Raw genomic sequence first — 14,676 nt, 5'->3', positions numbered from 1 at the left:
ACCACAAACTTGAAAGGTATGTAGATTTGTGGCACAAGTTGATTACCACAAACTTGAAAGGTATGTAGATATGTGGCACAAGTTGATTACCACAAACTTGAAAGGTATGTGGCAGATAACCACAAACTGAAAGGTGGATATGTGGCACAAGTTGATTACCACAAACTTGAAAACGTATGTAGATATGTGGCACAAGTTGATTACCACAAACTTGAAAGGTATGTAGATATGTGGCACAAGTTGATTACCACAAACTTGAAAGGTATGTAGATTTGTGGCACAAGTTGATAACCACAAACTTGAAAGGTATGTATTACCCACAAACTTGAAAGGTTGAAAGGTATGTAGATATGTGGCACAAGTTGATTACCACAAACTTGAAAGGTATGTAGATTTGTGGCACAAGTTGATTACCACAAACTTGAAAGGTATGTAGATTTGTGGCACAAGTTGATTACCACAAACTTGAAAGGTATGTAGATATGTGGCACAAGTTGATTACCACAAACTTGAAAGGTATGTAGATTTGTGGCACAAGTTGATTACCACAAACTTGAAAGGTATGTAGATATTGTGTTGATTACCACAAACTTGATAGATACCACAAACTTGAAAGGTATGTAGATTTGTGGCACAAACTTGAAAGGTATGATTGGCACCACAAACTTGAAAGGTATGTAGATATGTGGCACAAGTTGATTACCACAAACTTGAAAGGTATGTAGATTTGTGGCACAAGTTGATAACCACAAACTTGAAAGGTATGTAGATTTGTGGCACAAGTTGATTACCACAAACTTGAAAGGTATGTAGATTTGTGGCACAAGTTGATTACCACAAACTTGAAAGGTATGTAGATATGTGGCACAAGTTGATTACCACAAACTTGAAAGGTATGTAGATTTGTGGCACAAGTTGATTACCACAGACTTGAAAGGTATGTAGATTTGTGGCACAAGTTGATTACCACAAACTTGAAAGGTATGTAGATTTGTGGCACAAGTTGATTACCACAAACTTGAAAGGTATGGAGATTTGTGGCACAAGTTGATTACCACAAACTTGAAAGGTATGTAGATTTGTGGCACAAGTTGATTACCACAACTTGAAAGGTATGTAGATTTGTGGCACAAGTTGATTACCACAAACTTGAAAGGTATGTAGATTTGTGGCACAAGTTGATTACCACAAACTTGAAAGGTATGTAGATTTGTGGCACAAGTTGATTACCACAAACTTGAAAGGTATGTAGATTTGTGGCACAAACTTGAAAGGTTGATTACCACAAACTTGAAAGGTATGTAGATTTGTGGCACAAGTTGATTACCACAAACTTGAAAGGTATGTAGATTTGTGTTGATTACACAAACTTGAAAGGTTGTAGATTTGTGTGGCACAAGTTGATTACAAACTTGAAAGGTATGTAGATTTGTGGCACAAGTTGATTACCACAAACTTGAAGGGTATGTAGATTTGTGGCAGAAGTTGATATGTAGATTTGTGGCACAAGTTGATTACCACAAACTTGAAAGGTATGTAGATTTGTGGCACAAGTTGATTACCACAAACTTGAAAGGTATGTAGATTTGTGGCACAAGTTGATAACCACAAACTTGAAAGGTATGTAGATTTGTGGCACAAGTTGATTACCACAAACTTGAAAGGTATGTAGATTTGTGGCACAAGTTGATTACCACAAACTTGAAAGGTATGTAGATTTGTGGCACAAGTTGATAACCACAAACTTGAAAGGTATGTAGATTTATGACACAAGTTGATTACCACAAACTTGAAAGGTATGTAGATTTGTGGCACAAGTTGATTACCACAAACTTGAAAGGTATGTAGATTTGTGGCACAAGTTGATTACCACAAACTTGAAAGGTATGTAGATTTGGCACAAGTTGATTACCACAAGAAAGGTATGTAGATTTGTGGCACAAGTTGACTACCACAACTTGAAAGGTATGTAGATTTGTGGCACAAGTTGATAACCACAAACTTGAAAGGTATGTAGATTTGTGGCACAAGTTGATTACCACAAACTTGAAAGGTATGTAGATTTGTGGCACAAGTTGATTACCACAAACTTGAAAGGTGTAGATGTAGATTTGTGGCACAAGTTGATTACCACAAACTTGAAAGGTATGTAGATTTGTGGCACAAGTTGATAACCACAAACTTGAAAGGTATGTAGATTTGTGGCACAAGTTGATTACCACAAACTTGAAAGGTATGTAGATTTGTGGCACAAGTTGATTACCACAAACTTGAAAGGTATGTAGATTTGTGGCACAAGTTGATAACCACAAACTTGAAAGGTATGTAGATTTGTGGCACAAGTTGATAACCACAAACTTGAAAGGTATGTAGATTTGTGGCACAAGTTGATTACCACAAACTTGAAAGGTATGTAGATTTGTGGCACAAGTTGATGTACCACAAACTTGAAAGGTATGTAGATATGTGGCACAAGTTGATTACCACAAACTTGAAAGGTATGTAGATTTGTGGCACAAGTTGACTACCACAGACTTGAAAGGTATGTAGATTTATGGCACAAGTTCATTACCACAAACTTGAAAGGTATGTAGATTTGTGGCACAAGTTGATTACCACAAACTTGAAAGGTATGTAGATTTGTGGCACAAGTTGATAACCACAAACTTGAAAGGTATGTAGATTTGTGGCACAAGTTGATAACCACAAACTTGAAAGGTATGTAGATTTGTGGCACAAGTTGATAACCACAAACTTGAAAGGTATGTAGATTTGTGGCACAAGTTGATAACCACAAACTTGAAAGGTATGTAGATATGTGGCACAAGTTGATTACCACAAACTTGAAAGGTATGTAGATTTGTGGCACAAGTTGATTACCACAAACTTGAAAGGTATGTAGATTTGTAGCACAAGTTGATAACCACAAACTTGAAAGGTATGTAGATATGTGGCACAAGTTGATTACCACAAACTTGAAAGGTATGTAGATATGTGGCACAAGTTGATTACCACAAACTTGAAAGGTATGTAGATTTGTGGCACAAGTTGATAACCACAAACTTGAAAGGTATGTAGATATGTGGCACAAGTTGATTACCACAAACTTGAAAGGTATGTAGATTTGTGGCACAAGTTGATTACCACAAACTTGAAAGGTATGTAGATATGTGGCACAAGTTGATTACCACAAACTTGAAAGGTATGTAGATATGTGGCACAAGTTGATTACCACAAACTTGAAAGGTATGTAGATTTGTGGCACAAGTTGATAACCACAAACTTGAAAGGTATGTAGATTTGTGGCACAAGTTGATTACCACAAACTTGAAAGGTATGTAGATTTGTGGCACAAGTTGATAACCACAAACTTGAAAGGTATGTAGATATGTGGCACAAGTTGATTACCACAAACTTGAAAGGTATGTAGATTTGTGGCACAAGTTGACTACCACAGACTTGAAAGGTATGTAGATTTGTGGCACAAGTTGACTACCACAGACTTAAAAGGTATGTAGATTTGTGGCACAAGTTGATTACCACAAACTTGAAAGGTATGTAGATTTGTGGCACAAGTTGATAACCACAAACTTGAAAGGTATGTAGATTTGTGGCACAAGTTGATTACCACAAACTTGAAAGGTATGTAGATTTGTGGCACAAGTTGATTACCACAGACTTGAAAGGTATGTAGATTTGTGGCACAAGTTGATAACCACAAACTTGAAAGGTATGTAGATTTATGGCACAAGTTGATTACCACAGACTTGAAAGGTATGTAGATTTGTGGCACAAGTTGATAACCACAAACTTGAAAGGTATGTAGATTTGTGGCACAAGTTGATTACCACAGACTTGAAAGGTATGTAGATTTGTGGCACAAGTTGATTACCACAAACTTGAAAGGTATGTAGATTTATGGCACAAGTTGATTACCACAGACTTGAAAGGTATGTAGATTTGTGGCACAAGTTGATAACCACAAACTTGAAAGGTATGTAGATATGTGGCACAAGTTGATTACCACAAACTTGAAAGGTATGTAGATATGTGGCACAAGTTGATTACCACAATCTTGAAAGGTATGTAGATTTGTGGCACAAGTTGATTACCACAAACTTGAAAGGTATGTAGATTTGTGGCACAAGTTGATTACCACAAACTTGAAAGGTATGTAGATATGTGGCACAAGTTGATAACCACAAACTTGAAAGGTATGTAGATTTGTGGCACAAGTTGATAACCACAAACTTGAAAGGTATGTAGATTTTTGGCACAAGTTGATAACCACAAACTTGAAAGGTATGTAGATTTGTGGCACAAGTTGATAACCACAAACTTGAAAGGTATGTAGATATGTGGCACAAGTTGATTACCACAAACTTGAAAGGTATGTAGATTTGTGGCACAAGTTGATTACCACAAACTTGAAAGGTATGTAGATTTGTAGCACAAGTTGATAACCACAAACTTGAAAGGTATGTAGATATGTGGCACAAGTTGATTACCACAAACTTGAAAGGTATGTAGATATGTGGCACAAGTTGATTACCACAAACTTGAAAGGTATGTAGATTTGTGCACAAGTTGATTACCACAAACTTGAAAGGTATGTAGATATGTGGCACAAGTTGATTACCACAAACTTGAAAGGTATGTAGATTTGTGGCACAAGTTGATTACCACAAACTTGAAAGGTATGTAGATATGTGGCACAAGTTGATTACCACAAACTTGAAAGGTATGTAGATATGTGGCACAAGTTGATTACCACAAACTTGAAAGGTATGTAGATTTGTGGCACAAGTTGATTACCACAAACTTGAAAGGTATGTAGATTTGTGGCACAAGTTGATTACCACAAACTTGAAAGGTATGTAGATTTGTGGCACAAGTTGATTACCACAAACTTGAAAGGTATGTAGATTTGTGGCACAAGTTGATTACCACAAACTTGAAAGGTATGTAGATTTGTGGCACAAGTTGACTACCACAGACTTGAAAGGTATGTAGATTTGTGGCACAAGTTGACTACCACAGACTTGAAAGGTATGTAGATTTGTGGCACAAGTTGATTACCACAAACTTGAAAGGTATGTAGATATGTGGCACAAGTTGATTACCACAAACTTGAAAGGTATGTAGATTTGTGGCACAAGTTGACTACCACAGACTTAAAAGGTATGTAGATTTGTGGCACAAGTTGATTACCACAAACTTGAAAGGTATGTAGATTTGTGGCACAAGTTGATAACCACAAACTTGAAAGGTATGTAGATTTGTGGCACAAGTTGATTACCACAAACTTGAAAGGTATGTAGATTTGTGGCACAAGTTGATTACCACAGACTTGAAAGGTATGTAGATTTGTGGCACAAGTTGATAACCACAAACTTGAAAGGTATGTAGATTTATGGCACAAGTTGATTACCACAGACTTGAAAGGTATGTAGATTTGTGGCACAAGTTGATAACCACAAACTTGAAAGGTATGTAGATTTGTGGCACAAGTTGATTACCACAGACTTGAAAGGTATGTAGATTTGTGGCACAAGTTGATTACCACAAACTTGAAAGGTATGTAGATTTATGGCACAAGTTGATTACCACAGACTTGAAAGGTATGTAGATTTGTGGCACAAGTTGATAACCACAAACTTGAAAGGTATGTAGATATGTGGCACAAGTTGATTACCACAAACTTGAAAGGTATGTAGATTTGTGGCACAAGTTGATTACCACAAACTTGAAAGGTATGTAGATTTGTGGCACAAGTTGATTACCACAAACTTGAAAGGTATGTAGATTTGTGGCACAAGTTGATTACCACAAACTTGAAAGGTATGTAGATATGTGGCACAAGTTGATTACCACAAACTTGAAAGGTATGTAGATATGTGGCACAAGTTGATTACCACAAACTTGAAAGGTATGTAGATTTGTGGCACAAGTTGATTACCACAAACTTGAAAGGTATGTAGATTTGTGGCACAAGTTGATTACCACAAACTTGAAAGGTATGTAGATTTGTGGCACAAGTTGATTACCACAAACTTGAAAGGTATGTAGATATGTGGCACAAGTTGATTACCACAAACTTGAAAGGTATGTAGATATGTGGCACAAGTTGATTACCACAAACTTGAAAGGTATGTAGATTTGTGGCACAAGTTGATTACCACAAACTTGAAAGGTATGTAGATTTGTGGCACAAGTTGATTACCACAAACTTGAAAGGTATGTAGATATGTGGCACAAGTTGATTACCACAAACTTGAAAGGTATGTAGATTTGTGGCACAAGTTGATTACCACAAACTTGAAAGGTATGTAGATTTGTGGCACAAGTTGATTACCACAGACTTGAAAGGTATGTAGATTTGTGGCACAAGTTGATTACCACAAACTTGAAAGGTATGTAGATTTGTGGCACAAGTTGATTACCACAAACTTGAAAGGTATGTAGATTTGTGGCACAAGTTGATTACCACAAACTTGAAAGGTATGTAGATTTGTGGCACAAGTTGATTACCACAAACTTGAAAGGTATGTAGATTTGTGGCACAAGTTGATTACCACAAACTTGAAAGGTATGTAGATTTGTGGCACAAGTTGATAACCACAAACTTGGAAGGTATGTAGATTTGTGGCACAAGTTGATTACCACAAACTTGAAAGGTATGTAGATTTGTGGCACAAGTTGATTACCACAAACTTGAAAGGTATGTAGATTTGTGGCACAAGTTGATTACCACAAACTTGAAAGGTATGTAGATTTGTGGCACAAGTTGATTACCACAAACTTGAAAGGTATGTAGATTTGTGGCACAAGTTGATTACCACAAACTTGAAAGGTATGTAGATTTGTGGCACAAGTTGATTACCACAAACTTGAAAGGTATGTAGATTTGTGGCACAAGTTGATACCACCACAAACTTGAAAGGTATGTAGATTTGTGGCACAAGTTGATTACCACAAACTTGAAAGGTATGTAGATTTGTGGCACAAGTTGATTTGACCACAAACTTGAAAGGTATGTAGATTTGTGGCACAAGTTGATTACCACAAACTTGAAAGGTATGTAGATTTGTGTTGATTACACAAACTTGAAAGGTATGTAGATTTGTGGCACAAACTTTGAAAGGTATGTAGATTTGTGGCACAAGTTGATTACCACAAACTTGAAAGGTATGTAGATTTGTGGCACAAGTTGATAACCACAAACTTGAAAGGTATGTAGATTTGTGGCACAAGTTGATTACCACAAACTTGAAAGGTATGTAGATTTGTGGCACAAGTTGATTACCACAAACTTGAAAGGTATGTAGATTTGTGGCACAAGTTGATTACCACAACTTGAAAGGTATGTAGATTTGTGGCACAAGTTGATTACCACAAACTTGAAAGGTATGTAGATATGTGGCACAAGTTGATTACCACAAACTTGAAAGGTATGTATTTTTGTGGCACATGTTGCACAAGTTGATTACCACAAACTTGAAAGGTATGTAGATTTGTGGCACCAGTTGATTACCACAAACTTGAAAGGTATGTAGATTTGTGGCACAAGTTGATTACCACAAACTTGAAAGGTATGTAGATTTGTGGCACAAGTTGATTACCACAAACTTGAAAGGTATGTAGATTTGTGGCACAAGTTGATTACCACAAACTTGAAAGGTATGTAGATTTGTGGCACAAGTTGATAACCACAAACTTGAAAGGTATGTAGATTTATGGCACAAGTTGATTACCACAGACTTGAAAGGTATGTAGATTTGTGGCACAAGTTGATAACCACAAACTTGAAAGGTATGTAGATATGTGGCACAAGTTGATTACCACAAACTTGAAAGGTATGTAGATTTGTGGCACAAGTTGATTACCACAAACTTGAAAGGTATGTAGATTTGTGGCACAAGTTGATTACCACAAACTTGAAAGGTATGTAGATTTGTGGCACAAGTTGATTACCACAAACTTGAAAGGTATGTAGATATGTGGCACAAGTTGATTACCACAAACTTGAAAGGTATGTAGATATGTGGCACAAGTTGATTACCACAAACTTGAAAGGTATGTAGATTTGTGGCACAAGTTGATAACCACAAACTTGAAAGGTATGTAGATTTGTGGCACAAGTTGATTACCACAAACTTGAAAGGTATGTAGATTTGTGGCACAAGTTGATTACCACAAACTTGAAAGGTATGTAGATATGTGGCACAAGTTGATTACCACAAACTTGAAGTTGATTACCACAAACTTGAAAGGTATGTAGATATGTGGCACAAGTTGATTACCACAAACTTGAAAGGTATGTAGATTTGTGGCACAAGTTGATAACCACAAACTTGAAAGGTATGTAGATTTGTGGCACAAGTTGATTACCACAAACTTGAAAGGTATGTAGATTTGTGGCACAAGTTGATTACCACAAACTTGAAAGGTATGTAGATATGTGGCACAAGTTGATTACCACAAACTTGAAAGGTATGTAGATTTGTGCAAAGTTGATTTGAAAGGTATGGTAGATTTGTGACACAAGTTGATTACCACAAACTTGAAAGGTATGTAGATTTGTGGCACAAGTTGATTACCACAAACTTGAAAGGTATGTAGATATGTGGCACAAGTTGATTACCACAAACTTGAAAGGTATGTAGATTTGTGGCACAAGTTGATTACCACAAACTTGAAAGGTATGTAGATATGTGGCACAAGTTGATTACCACAAACTTGAAAGGTATGTAGATATGTGGCACAAGTTGATAACCACAAACTTGAAAGGTATGTAGATATGTGGCACAAGTTGATTACCACAAACTTGAAAGGTATGTAGATATGTGGCACAAGTTGATTACCACAAACTTGAAAGGTATGTAGATATGTGGCACAAGTTGATTACCACAAACTTGAAAGGTATGTAGATATGTGGCACAAGTTGATTACCACAAACTTGAAAGGTATGTAGATATGTGGCACAAGTTGATAACCACAAACTTGAAAGGTATGTAGATTTGTGGCACAAGTTGATAACCACAAACTTGAAAGGTATGTAGATATGTGGCACAAGTTGATTACCACAAACTTGAAAGGTATGTAGATTTGTGGCACAAGGTGACTACCACAGACTTAAAAGGTATGTAGATTTGTGGCACAAGTTGATAACCACAAACTTGAAAGGTATGTAGATTTGTGGCACAAGTTGATAACCACAAACTTGAAAGGTATGTAGATTTGTGGCACAAGTTGATTACCACAAACTTGAAAGGTATGTAGATTTGTGGCACAAGTTGATTACCACAAACTTGAAAGGTATGTAGATTTGTGGCACAAGTTGATAACCACAAACTTGAAAGGTATGTAGATTTGTGGCACAAGTTGATTACCACAAACTTGAAAGGTATGTAGATATGTGGCACAAGTTGATTACCACAAACTTGAAAGGTATGTAGATATGTGGCACAAGTTGATAACCACAAACTTGAAAGGTATGTAGATATGTGGCACAAGTTGATTACCACAAACTTGAAAGGTATGTAGATTTGTGGCACAAGGTGACTACCACAGACTTAAAAGGTATGTAGATTTGTGGCACAAGTTGACTACCACAGACTTGAAAGGTATGTAGATTTGTGGCACAAGTTGATTACCACAAACTTGAAAGGTATGTAGATTTGTGGCACAAGTTGATTACCACAAACTTGAAAGGTATGTAGATTTGTGGCACAAGTTGATAACCACAAACTTGAAAGGTATGTAGATTTGTGGCACAAGTTGATTACCACAAACTTGAAAGGTATGTAGATTTGTGGCACAAGTTGATTACCACAGACTTGAAAGGTATGTAGATTTGTGGCACAAGTTGATAACCACAAACTTGAAAGGTATGTAGATTTATGGCACAAGTTGATTACCACAGACTTGAAAGGTATGTAGATTTGTGGCACAAGTTGATACCACAGACTTGAAAGGTATGTAGATTTGTGGCACAAGTTGATTACCACAAACTTGAAAGGTATGTAGATATGTGGCACAAGTTGATTACCACAAACTTGAAAGGTATGTAGATTTGTGGCACAAGTTGACTACCACAGACTTAAAAGGTATGTAGATTTGTGGGACAAGTTGATTACCACAAACTTGAAAGGTATGTAGATTTGTGGCACAAGTTGATAACCACAAACTTGAAAGGTATGTAGATTTGTGGCACAAGTTGATTACCACAAACTTGAAAGGTATGTAGATTTGTGGCACAAGTTGATTACCACAGACTTGAAAGGTATGTAGATTTGTGGCACAAGTTGATAACCACAAACTTGAAAGGTATGTAGATTTATGGCACAAGTTGATTACCACAGACTTGAAAGGTATGTAGATTTGTGGCACAAGTTGATAACCACAAACTTGAAAGGTATGTAGATTTGTGGCACAAGTTGATTACCACAGACTTGAAAGGTATGTAGATTTGTGGCACAAGTTGATTACCACAAACTTGAAAGGTATGTAGATTTATGGCACAAGTTGATTACCACAGACTTGAAAGGTATGTAGATTTGTGGCACAAGTTGATAACCACAAACTTGAAAGGTATGTAGATATGTGGCACAAGTTGATTACCACAAACTTGAAAGGTATGTAGATATGTGGCACAAGTTGATTACCACAAACTTGAAAGGTATGTAGATTTGTGGCACAAGTTGATAACCACAAACTTGAAAGGTATGTAGATATGTGGCACAAGTTGATTACCACAAACTTGAAAGGTATGTAGATATGATATGGCACAAGTTGATTACCACAAACTTGAAAGGTATGTAGATTTGTGGCACAAGTTGATAACCACAAACTTGAAAGGTATGTAGATATGTGGCACAAGTTGATTACCACAAACTTGAAAGGTATGTAGATTTGTGGCACAAGTTGATTACCACAAACTTGAAAGGTATGTAGATATGTGGCACAAGTTGATTACCACAAACTTGAAAGGTATGTAGATATGTGGCACAAGTTGATTACCACAAACTTGAAAGGTATGTAGATTTGTGGCACAAGTTGATAACCACAAACTTGAAAGGTATGTAGATTTGTGGCACAAGTTGATTACCACAAACTTGAAAGGTATGTAGATTTGTGGCACAAGTTGATAACCACAAACTTGAAAGGTATGTAGATATGTGGCACAAGTTGATTACCACAAACTTGAAAGGTATGTAGATTTGTGGCACAAGTTGACTACCACAGACTTGAAAGGTATGTAGATTTGTGGCACAAGTTGACTACCACAGACTTGAAAGGTATGTAGATTTGTGGCACAAGTTGATTACCACAAACTTGAAAGGTATGTAGATATGTGGCACAAGTTGATTACCACAAACTTGAAAGGTATGTAGATTTGTGGCACAAGTTGACTACCACAGACTTAAAAGGTATGTAGATTTGTGGCACAAGTTGATTACCACAAACTTGAAAGGTATGTAGATTTGTGGCACAAGTTGATAACCACAAACTTGAAAGGTATGTAGATTTGTGGCACAAGTTGATTACCACAAACTTGAAAGGTATGTAGATTTGTGGCACAAGTTGATTACCACAGACTTGAAAGGTATGTAGATTTGTGGCACAAGTTGATAACCACAAACTTGAAAGGTATGTAGATTTATGGCACAAGTTGATTACCACAGACTTGAAAGGTATGTAGATTTGTGGCACAAGTTGATAACCACAAACTTGAAAGGTATGTAGATTTGTGGCACAAGTTGATTACCACAGACTTGAAAGGTATGTAGATTTGTGGCACAAGTTGATTACCACAAACTTGAAAGGTATGTAGATTTATGGCACAAGTTGATTACCACAGACTTGAAAGGTATGTAGATTTGTGGCACAAGTTGATAACCACAAACTTGAAAGGTATGTAGATATGTGGCACAAGTTGATTACCACAAACTTGAAAGGTATGTAGATATGTGGCACAAGTTGATTACCACAAACTTGAAAGGTATGTAGATATGTGCCACATATCTACATACCTTTCAAGTTTGATTACCACAAACTTGAAAGGTATGTAGATATGTGGCACAAGTTGATTACCACAAACTTGAAAGGTATGTAGATATGTGGCACAAGTTGATTACCACAAACTTGAAAGGTATGTAGATTTGTGGCACAAGTTGATAACCACAAACTTGAAAGGTATGTAGATATGTGGCACAAGTTGATTACCACAAACTTGAAAGGTATGTAGATTTGTGGCACAAGTTGATTACCACAAACTTGAAAGGTATGTAGATATGTGGCACAAGTTGATTACCACAAACTTGAAAGGTATGTAGATATGTGGCACAAGTTGATTACCACAAACTTGAAAGGTATGTAGATTTGTGGCACAAGTTGATAACCACAAACTTGAAAGGTATGTAGATTTGTGGCACAAGTTGATTACCACAAACTTGAAAGGTATGTAGATTTGTGGCACAAGTTGATAACCACAAACTTGAAAGGTATGTAGATATGTGGCACAAGTTGATTACCACAAACTTGAAAGGTATGTAGATTTGTGGCACAAGTTGACTACCACAGACTTGAAAGGTATGTAGATTTGTGGCACAAGTTGACTACCACAGACTTGAAAGGTATGTAGATTTGTGGCACAAGTTGATTACCACAAACTTGAAAGGTATGTAGATATGTGGCACAAGTTGATTACCACAAACTTGAAAGGTATGTAGATTTGTGGCACAAGTTGACTACCACAGACTTAAAAGGTATGTAGATTTGTGGCACAAGTTGATTACTACAAACTTGAAAGGTATGTAGATTTGTGGCACAAGTTGATAACCACAAACTTGAAAGGTATGTAGATTTGTGGCACAAGTTGATTACCACAAACTTGAAAGGTATGTAGATTTGTGGCACAAGTTGATTACCACAGACTTGAAAGGTATGTAGATTTGTGGCACAAGTTGATAACCACAAACTTGAAAGGTATGTAGATTTATGGCACAAGTTGATTACCACAGACTTGAAAGGTATGTAGATTTGTGGCACAAGTTGATAACCACAAACTTGAAAGGTATGTAGATTTGTGGCACAAGTTGATTACCACAGACTTGAAAGGTATGTAGATTTGTGGCACAAGTTGATTACCACAAACTTGAAAGGTATGTAGATTTATGGCACAAGTTGATTACCACAGACTTGAAAGGTATGTAGATTTGTGGCACAAGTTGATAACCACAAACTTGAAAGGTATGTAGATATGTGGCACAAGTTGATTACCACAAACTTGAAAGGTATGTAGATATGTGGCACAAGTTGATTACCACAAACTTGAAAGGTATGTAGATTTGTGGCACAAGTTGATTACCACAAACTTGAAAGGTATGTAGATTTGTGGCACAAGTTGATTACCACAAACTTGAAAGGTATGTAGATTTGTGGCACAAGTTGATAACCACAAACTTGAAAGGTATGTAGATTTGTGGCACAAGTTGATTACCACAAACTTGAAAGGTATGTAGATATGTGGCACAAGTTGATTACCACAAACTTGAAAGGTATGTAGATTTGTGGCACAAGTTGATTACCACAAACTTGAAAGGTATGTAGATTTGTGGCACAAGTTGATAACCACAAACTTGAAAGGTATGTAGATTTGTGGCACAAGTTGATTACCACAAACTTGAAAGGTATGTAGATATGTGGCACAAGTTGATTACCACAAACTTGAAAGGTATGTAGATTTGTGGCACAAGTTGATAACCACAAACTTGAAAGGTATGTAGATTTGTGGCACAAGTTGATTACCACAAACTTGAAAGGTATGTAGATATGTGGCACAAGTTGATTACCACAAACTTGAAAGGTATGTAGATTTGTGGCACAAGTTGATTACCACAAACTTGAAAGGTATGTAGATTTGTGGCACAAGTTGATAACCACAAACTTGAAAGGTATGTAGATTTGTGGCACAAGTTGATTACCACAAACTTGAAAGGTATGTAGATATGTGGCACAAGTTGATTACCACAAACTTGAAAGGTATGTAGATTTGTGGCACAAGTTGATTACCACAAACTTGAAAGGTATGTAGATTTGTGGCACAAGTTGATAACCACAAACTTGAAAGGTATGTAGATATGTGGCACAAGTTGATTACCACAAACTTGAAAGGTATGTAGATATGTGGCACAAGTTGATTACCACAAACTTGAAAGGTATGTAGATTTGTGGCACAAGTTGATTACCACAAACTTGAAAGGTATGTAGATTTGTGGCACAAGTTGATTACCACAAACTTGAAAGGTATGTAGATTTGTGGCACAAGTTGATAACCACAAACTTGAAAGGTATGTAGATTTGTGGCACAAGTTGATTACCACAAACTTGAAAGGTATGTAGATATGTGGCACAAGTTGATTACCACAAACTTGAAAGGTATGTAGATTTGTGGCACAAGTTGATTACCACAAACTTGAAAGGTATGTAGATTTGTGGCACAAGTTGATAACCACAAACTTGAAAGGTATGTAGATTTGTGGCACAAGTTGATTACCACAGACTTGGAACGTATGTAGATATGTGGCACAAGTTGACTATCACAGACTTGGAACGTATGTAGATATGTGGCACAAGTTGACTATCACACACTTGGAACGTGTGTGCAGCTCT

At 36.7% G+C, this 14,676-nt stretch overlaps 1 protein-coding gene across 1 annotated transcript in view; it reads right to left on the bottom strand.

The window, feature by feature from the left end:
• The window catches only part of LOC140160475 (uncharacterized), a 30,789-nt gene that overhangs the window by 4,207 nt on the left and 11,906 nt on the right, over nt 1–14,676 (bottom strand). The window lies entirely within an intron of this gene.

Source organism: Amphiura filiformis, chromosome 9 (assembly GCF_039555335.1).
Source record: "Amphiura filiformis chromosome 9, Afil_fr2py, whole genome shotgun sequence".
Lineage (NCBI taxonomy): Eukaryota > Metazoa > Echinodermata > Ophiuroidea > Amphilepidida > Amphiuridae > Amphiura > Amphiura filiformis.
Note: the sequence above shows the minus strand (reverse complement) of the source record. Positions and strands in the feature narration are given on the sequence as shown.